We start from the raw sequence: 7,945 nt of genomic DNA on the forward strand, positions 1-7,945 counted from the left end.
ATTTGTATGAAAATTGTTGGTTGTTTTGTGTTTTTACTGTACAAAAAGGTGGGTTTACAATTCAGATTGTTGCAATCTCTGTTAATGTTAACTGAATGCCAAGTGACCGTAGCCCACCAGGTCTTGAAAGACAGCCATCTTGTTATACATATGCTTTGAGATGAGAAGTTGTACAATATCGAGTATCAGTGTGGAGCCAGTCTTTTTACATCAGTGAATCATACAGGCAACTGGGTATTACGAGTTTGTGATTTTAATTAACTGTGTTAATGAGTATCCATGTAATGGTTTACCTCGTTATAACACCTCCCTCATAATACTGTCATACAGTGTGAAGACAGTGGTGTTCTTATGGTAGCCTGGTTTACCTCGTTATAACACCTCTCCCATAATACTGTCATACAGTGTGAAGACAGTGGTGTTCATACGGTAGCCTGGTTTACCTCGTTAAAACACCTCCCTCATAATACTGTCATACAGTGTGAAGACAGTGGTGTTCATATGGTAGCCTGGTTTACCTCGTTAAAACACCTCTCCCATAATACTGTCATACAGTGTGAAGACATTGGTGTTCATATGGTAGCCTGGTTTACCTCGTTATAACACCTCTCCCATAATACTGTCAAACAGAGTGAAGACATTGGTGTTCATAGGGTAGCCTGGTTTACCTCGTTATAACACCTCTCCCATAATACTGTCATACAGTGTGAAGACATTGGTGTTCATATGGTAGCCTGGTTTACCTCATTATAACACCTCCCTCATAATACTGTCATACAGTGTGAAGACATTGGTGTTCATATGGTAGCCTGGTTTACCTCGTTATAACACCTCTCCCATAATACTGTCAAACAGAGTGAAGACATTGGTGTTCATAGGGTAGCCTGGTTTACCTCGTTGTAACACCTCTCCCATAATACTGTCATACAGTGTGAAGACAGTGGTGTTCATATTGTAGCCTGGTTTATCTCGTTATAATACCTCTCCCATAATACTGTCATACAGTGTGAAGACTGGTGTTCATATGGTAGCCTGGTTTACACTGTCATATTGTGTGGAGACAGTGGTGTTCTTATGGTAGCCTGGTTTACCTCGTTATAACACCTCTCCCATAATACAGTCATACAGAGTGAAGACATTGGTGTTCATATGGTAGCCTGGTTTACCTCGTTATAACACCTCCCTCATAATACTGTCATACAGTGTGAAGACAGTGGTGCTTATATGGTAGCCTGGTTAACCTCATTATAACACCTCTCCCATAATACTGTCATACATTGTGAAGACAGTGGTGTTCTTATGGTAGCCTGGTTTACCTCGTTATAACACCTCCCTCATAATACAGGCATACATTGTGAAGACAGTGGTGTTCATATGGTAGCCTGGTTTACCTCGTTATAACACCTCCCATAATACTGTCATACAGTGTGAAGACAGTGGTGCTCATATGGTAGCCTGGTTTACCTCGTTATAACACCTCTCCCATAATACTGTCATACAGAGTGAAGACATTGGTGTTCATATGGTAGCCTGGTTTACCTCGTTATAACACCTCTCCCATAATACTGTCATACAGTGTGAAGACAGTGGTGTTCATATGGTAGCCTGGTTTACCTCATTATAACACCTCCCTCATAATACAGTCATACAGTGTGAAGACATTGGTGTTCATATGGTAGCCTGGTTTACCTCGTTATAACACCTCTCCCATAATACTGTCATATTGTGTGAAGACAGTGGTGTTCATATGGTAGCCTGGTTTACCTTGTTGTAACACCTCCCTCATAATACTGTCATACAGAGTGAAGACATTGGTGTTCATATGGTAGCCTGGTTTACCTCATTATAACACCTCTCCCATAATACTGTCATACAGTGTGAAGACATTGGTGTTCATATGGTAGCCTGGTTTACCTCGTTATAACACCTCTCCCATAATACTGTCAAACAGAGTGAAGACATTGGTGTTCATAGGGTAGCCTGGTTTACCTCGTTATAACACCTCTCCCATAATACTGTCATACAGTGTGAAGACATTGGTGTTCATATGGTAGCCTGGTTTACCTCATTATAACACCTCCCTCATAATACTGTCATACAGTGTGAAGACATTGGTGTTCATATGGTAGCCTGGTTTACCTCGTTATAACACCTCTCCCATAATACTGTCAAACAGAGTGAAGACATTGGTGTTCATAGGGTAGCCTGGTTTACCTCGTTGTAACACCTCTCCCATAATACTGTCATACAGTGTGAAGACAGTGGTGTTCATATTGTAGCCTGGTTTATCTCGTTATAATACCTCTCCCATAATACTGTCATACAGTGTGAAGACTGGTGTTCATATGGTAGCCTGGTTTACACTGTCATATTGTGTGGAGACAGTGGTGTTCTTATGGTAGCCTGGTTTACCTCGTTATAACACCTCTCCCATAATACAGTCATACAGAGTGAAGACATTGGTGTTCATATGGTAGCCTGGTTTACCTCGTTATAACACCTCCCTCATAATACTGTCATACAGTGTGAAGACAGTGGTGCTTATATGGTAGCCTGGTTAACCTCATTATAACACCTCTCCCATAATACTGTCATACATTGTGAAGACAGTGGTGTTCTTATGGTAGCCTGGTTTACCTCGTTATAACACCTCCCTCATAATACAGGCATACATTGTGAAGACAGTGGTGTTCATATGGTAGCCTGGTTTACCTCGTTATAACACCTCCCATAATACTGTCATACAGTGTGAAGACAGTGGTGCTCATATGGTAGCCTGGTTTACCTCGTTATAACACCTCTCCCATAATACTGTCATACAGAGTGAAGACATTGGTGTTCATATGGTAGCCTGGTTTACCTCGTTATAACACCTCTCCCATAATACTGTCATACAGTGTGAAGACAGTGGTGTTCATATGGTAGCCTGGTTTACCTCATTATAACACCTCCCTCATAATACAGTCATACAGTGTGAAGACATTGGTGTTCATATGGTAGCCTGGTTTACCTCGTTATAACACCTCTCCCATAATACTGTCATATTGTGTGAAGACAGTGGTGTTCATATGGTAGCCTGGTTTACCTTGTTGTAACACCTCCCTCATAATACTGTCATACAGAGTGAAGACATTGGTGTTCATATGGTAGCCTGGTTTACCTCGTTATAACACCTCTCCCATAATACTGTCATACAGTGTGAAGACATTGGTGTTCATATGGTAGCCTGGTTTACCTCGTTATAACACCTCTCCCATAATACTGTCATACAGTGTGAAGACAGTGGTGTTCACATTGTAGCCTGGTTTATCTCCTTATAACACCTCTCCCATAATACTGTCATACAGTGTGAAGACTGGTGTTCATATGGTAGCCTGGTTTACCTCGTTATAACACCTCCCTCATAATACTGTCATACAGTGTGAAGACAGTGGTGCTTATATGGTAGCCTGGTTTACCTCATTATAACACCTCTCCCATAATACTGTCATACATTGTGAAGACAGTGGTGTTCTTATGGTAGCCTGGTTTACCTCGTTATAACATCTCCCTCATAATACTGTCACACAGTGTGAAGACAGTGGTGTTCATATGGTAGCCTGGTTTACCTCGTTATAACACCTCCCATAATACTGTCATACAGTGTGAAGACAGTGGTGCTCATATGGTAGCCTGGTTTACCTCGTTATAACACCTCTCCCATAATACTGTCATACAGTGTGAAGACAGTGGTGTTCATATGGTAGCCTGGTTTACCTCGCTATAACACCTCTCCCATAATACTGTCATACAGAGTGAAGACATTGGTGTTCATATGGTAGCCTGGTTTACCTCGTTATAACACCTCTCCCATAATACTGTCATACAGAGTGAAGACATTGGTGTTCATAGGGTAGCCTGGTTTACCTCGTTATAACACCTCTCCCATAATACTGTCATACAGTGTGAAGACAGTGGTGTTCATATTGTAGCCTGGTTTATCTCCTTATAACACCTCTCCCATAATACTATCATACAGTGTGAAGACAGTGGTGTTCATATTGTACCCTGGTTTACCTTGTTATAACACCTCTCCTATTATACTGTTATACAGTGTGAATACAGTGGTGTTCATATTGTAGCCTGGTTTATCTCCTTATAACACCTCTCCCATAATACTGTCATACAGTGTGAAGACTGGTGTTCATATGGTAGCCTGGTTTACACTGTCATATTGTGTGGAGACAGTGGTGTTCTTATGGTAGCCTGGTTTACCTCGTTATAACACCTCTCCCATAATACTGTCATACAGTGTGAAGACTGGTGTTCATATGGTAGCCTGGTTTACCACCTTATAACACCTCTCCCATAATACTGTCATACAGTGTGAAGACAGTGGTGTTCATATTGTAGCCTGGTTTATGTCGTTATAACACCTCTCCCATAATACTGTCATACAGTGTGAAGACTGGTGTTCATACGGTAGCCTGGTTTACACTGTCATATTGTGTGGAGACAGTGGTGTTCTAATGGTAGCCTGGTTTACCTCGTTATAACACCTCTCCCATAATACTGTCATACAGTGTGAAGACAGTGGTGTTCATATGGTAGCCTGGTTTACCTCGTTATAACACCTCTCCCATAATACAGTCATATTGTGTGAAGACAATGGTGTTCATATGGTAGCCTGGTTTACCTCGTTATAACACCTCTCCCATAATACTGTCATACAGTGTGAAGACTGGTGTTCATATGGTAGCCTGGGTTACCTCGTTATAACACCTCTCCCATAATACTGTCATATTGTGTGGAGACAATGGTGTTCATATGGTACCTAGCTTTTCCGTGACAGTACATTCAGGGACACTTAGAATGAATGGTCAGTGTTGAACACAGAACATACACCCTCCGTACATGAGTCAAGTTTCATTTATTTCAATATTAAACAGTCACAGACGCTCATGCAAACCTCACTGGTTCATGTCTTCAGTGACACAGAGTTGGTGCTGTGGCTGTGAATGTCAAGGTATGTGTCAGAATTAAGCTGGTATTGATGCCCAAAGTCAAACCTGCATGTGCTTTTCTATGGTACGTTTAGGGAACATTTAAACAAAATTGATGTCGGTTAAAAATCTAAACCATTTGATTATTTTCAGGGGCAGGTTGGAACATTTTTTGCAAAGCTGTTTTTTGACACAAGAACTCTATTACCACTCTAAACCCCGTCGCAAAACCTATACGAATCCTCGATTATCCATCCTTTCTCTTCCATGCAATAATTATATATTGAATATACCATGAGACAAAAGAGATAGGATAGGCTGGATAATCGAGGGTATTTCTGGTATACGCTCACAGACGCATTCATGTGCTCGAGGGTTTCACTAAAGTGCTCAACGTCTAAGATCTGCGTCACTTCGGTCTTTTCTCCAACATCAAGCGGACACGCCATGATATAACTGGAATAATGTTCAAAGCGGCTTTAAACCCAACTCAATCACTCCGATCAAGACCGTTTTGAGGAACTGAGCCCAGGGAATAAAGTGTGTTCGGTATAACTGTCTGTTCATTATACCCAACTTCGTGATAACCGAAGTTGAGCGTATAATTGTCATGATTGTTAGAAAGCACCTGAACATGTGCTATATTATTTACAAATAAACCAGAAACAGTCACCTTTATGATTTTGCGTTGCATGTGAAATTTATGTCAAGCATGTAAGAATTATTTACAATTTGTATTTTTGTAAATTAAACTGCTTTATCCAAAATGAGATCTTTCTTGTGCTGAAAATGAGAGAAATCTATGTGTTTTCCTTGATTTCCGTGGTAAGTTAAGAAAGGCATTTACATCTTTTGTGAGTATTGCTTAATGCTGCTTTTAGCAATATTCCAGCAATATCAGGGCGGCGGAAACTAGAAATTAGTGGTTCGTTGTGAGCGCAATCGATCACTTGATTGGCTGTATTATTTACAGGACGACGTCATATAGTGAGGCGTTAAAACCAGAAACAAAAACATCGCAATACTAGTTCCGTCCTCTGAGTACTCTATAAGAATTATCATATCCAAACTACAGAAAGGCAGGAAAGGTGAGCTAAATTGTTGCTGTTAATCGAGATATCATCTTGGAATACCAGAACATGCCATCTGAAAGTGTGTTTGTCAATCCGGGTGACCATGCCGAATGCGAAAAGTTCCATTCTACCCCATGTATGACTTAAGTGCAGCGTCGATCGTTGCTCATGCACGAAATGACTGCCTCGGTGCTTGTTGTATAAGGCAACTATGCTTGTTGTAAGAGGCGACTAACGGGAACAGGTGGTCAGGCTCGCTGACTTGGTTAGAAGCATGTCATCGATCCCAATTGCGTGGATCGATGCTCATGATGTCAATCACTGGATTGTCTGGTCCTGACGACTATTTCCAGACCGCCGTCATACAGCTGGACTATTGCTGAGTGTTGCGTAAAATAAACAAACCAACCAACCCGAGGCAGGTGAGTTAACTGGACTTTTATTGTCAGTTAAGTCACTTGCCTCGGGAAGATGTATCCCAGTTGCGTAGATCGATGCTCATGATGTCAATCACTGGATTGTCTGGTCCAGACTCGGTTATTTACAGACCGGCGTCATACAGCTTGAATATTGTTGACTCGTGTAACAACGTTCACACACTTAATTCCCTGAATTATGTATCAACTTACAGTGTTGACACTGAAAGCTTCCTCCACTCCAACATGCAGCTCCTTCTGAGTGACAGCGGGGGCAGTCGTCTTAGGCGCAGCGATTCGCTGTAAAGAGCTGCGTCCCTTGGGCACGCCAGAAACCTATGTTTGTGGGTTCGAATACCGGTTCGCCCCGATGATGTTTCTAGGTTTGTCAGCACCATACCCGTGCTCAAAGGTTTCACCAAAGTGGTAAACGTCTAAGACCTGCATCACTTCTGGCTTTCCTCCCACTTTCACTGACAAGCCGTGATATAACTGGAATACTGTTAAAAGCGGCGTTAAACCAAACTTACTCACTCACTCTTAGTGACAGCAGAACACACCAGGAATATTGTTGCATGATGGTACTTTCGGAATGCATCGACGTTGGCACATTGAACGCACCGTCTCAAAAACTCAAATATAGATTTGCTAGATAGAGGCCAACGGTTACCCGGAGATTGACCGTCTTTTATGTGCCAGCCTGACGACCGAGCTCTATCAGGTCACCAGATGACGCAGTTCTTTACTGATGAAGAGGCTCGCGGCTCTCTATGCTCAGCAGATGGTCGATTTCTGGATATATGCTCATCAGATGACGGAGTTCTGTATGCTCACCCTCATGACCTAGTTTTTTATGCCCGCCTGATGGTCGAGTCAGATGGGTCTGTCTCTCCCCCTCTCCCCCCTCTCACACACTCTCCCTCTCATGTTTTCTCTCTCTAATCTGATACCCTCTGCAGTGCCTTTCTTCTTTGTTGTGTTGTGTGGCATATATAGTGTTGTGGTGACCCTAATCATATCTTGAGTTTCCATACCGACCCACTGGTGGTCGTTCAACAGATCTGATCTTGTCACACCTACATATTTCCCCGAATACAATACTTCTGTACTTGTGAACACGCAATGGGGGGATATCAGGGGAAATGGGGGTTAACGTCGCGTCCAAGATCATTGCAATTTTATAGGTGAGGTGAGGTGAAATGGGGTTTAACGTCGCGTCCAAGATTATTGCACTTATATAGCGACGTGCATGCACGTGTGTGTGGCTGCCTGTACTAGTCCGGACTAATGCCAATTTTAAAGTGCTAGCCCACTAAGATACCATGCCGCAGTTTAACATGAATACCCCACTCAGACACGGTATACAAATACGTAATTGCATCAGTCATTGTTTTAGACCCTCAATGCCGAGTGTCAGGCAGGGTAACAACAAGTGCCATATTTTAACGTCTTTTGGTATGACGCGCCGGGGATC

Source organism: Haliotis rufescens, unplaced genomic scaffold, assembly GCF_023055435.1.
Source record: "Haliotis rufescens isolate VD_foot unplaced genomic scaffold, xgHalRufe1.0.p SCAF_9, whole genome shotgun sequence".
Taxonomy (NCBI): domain Eukaryota; kingdom Metazoa; phylum Mollusca; class Gastropoda; order Lepetellida; family Haliotidae; genus Haliotis; species Haliotis rufescens.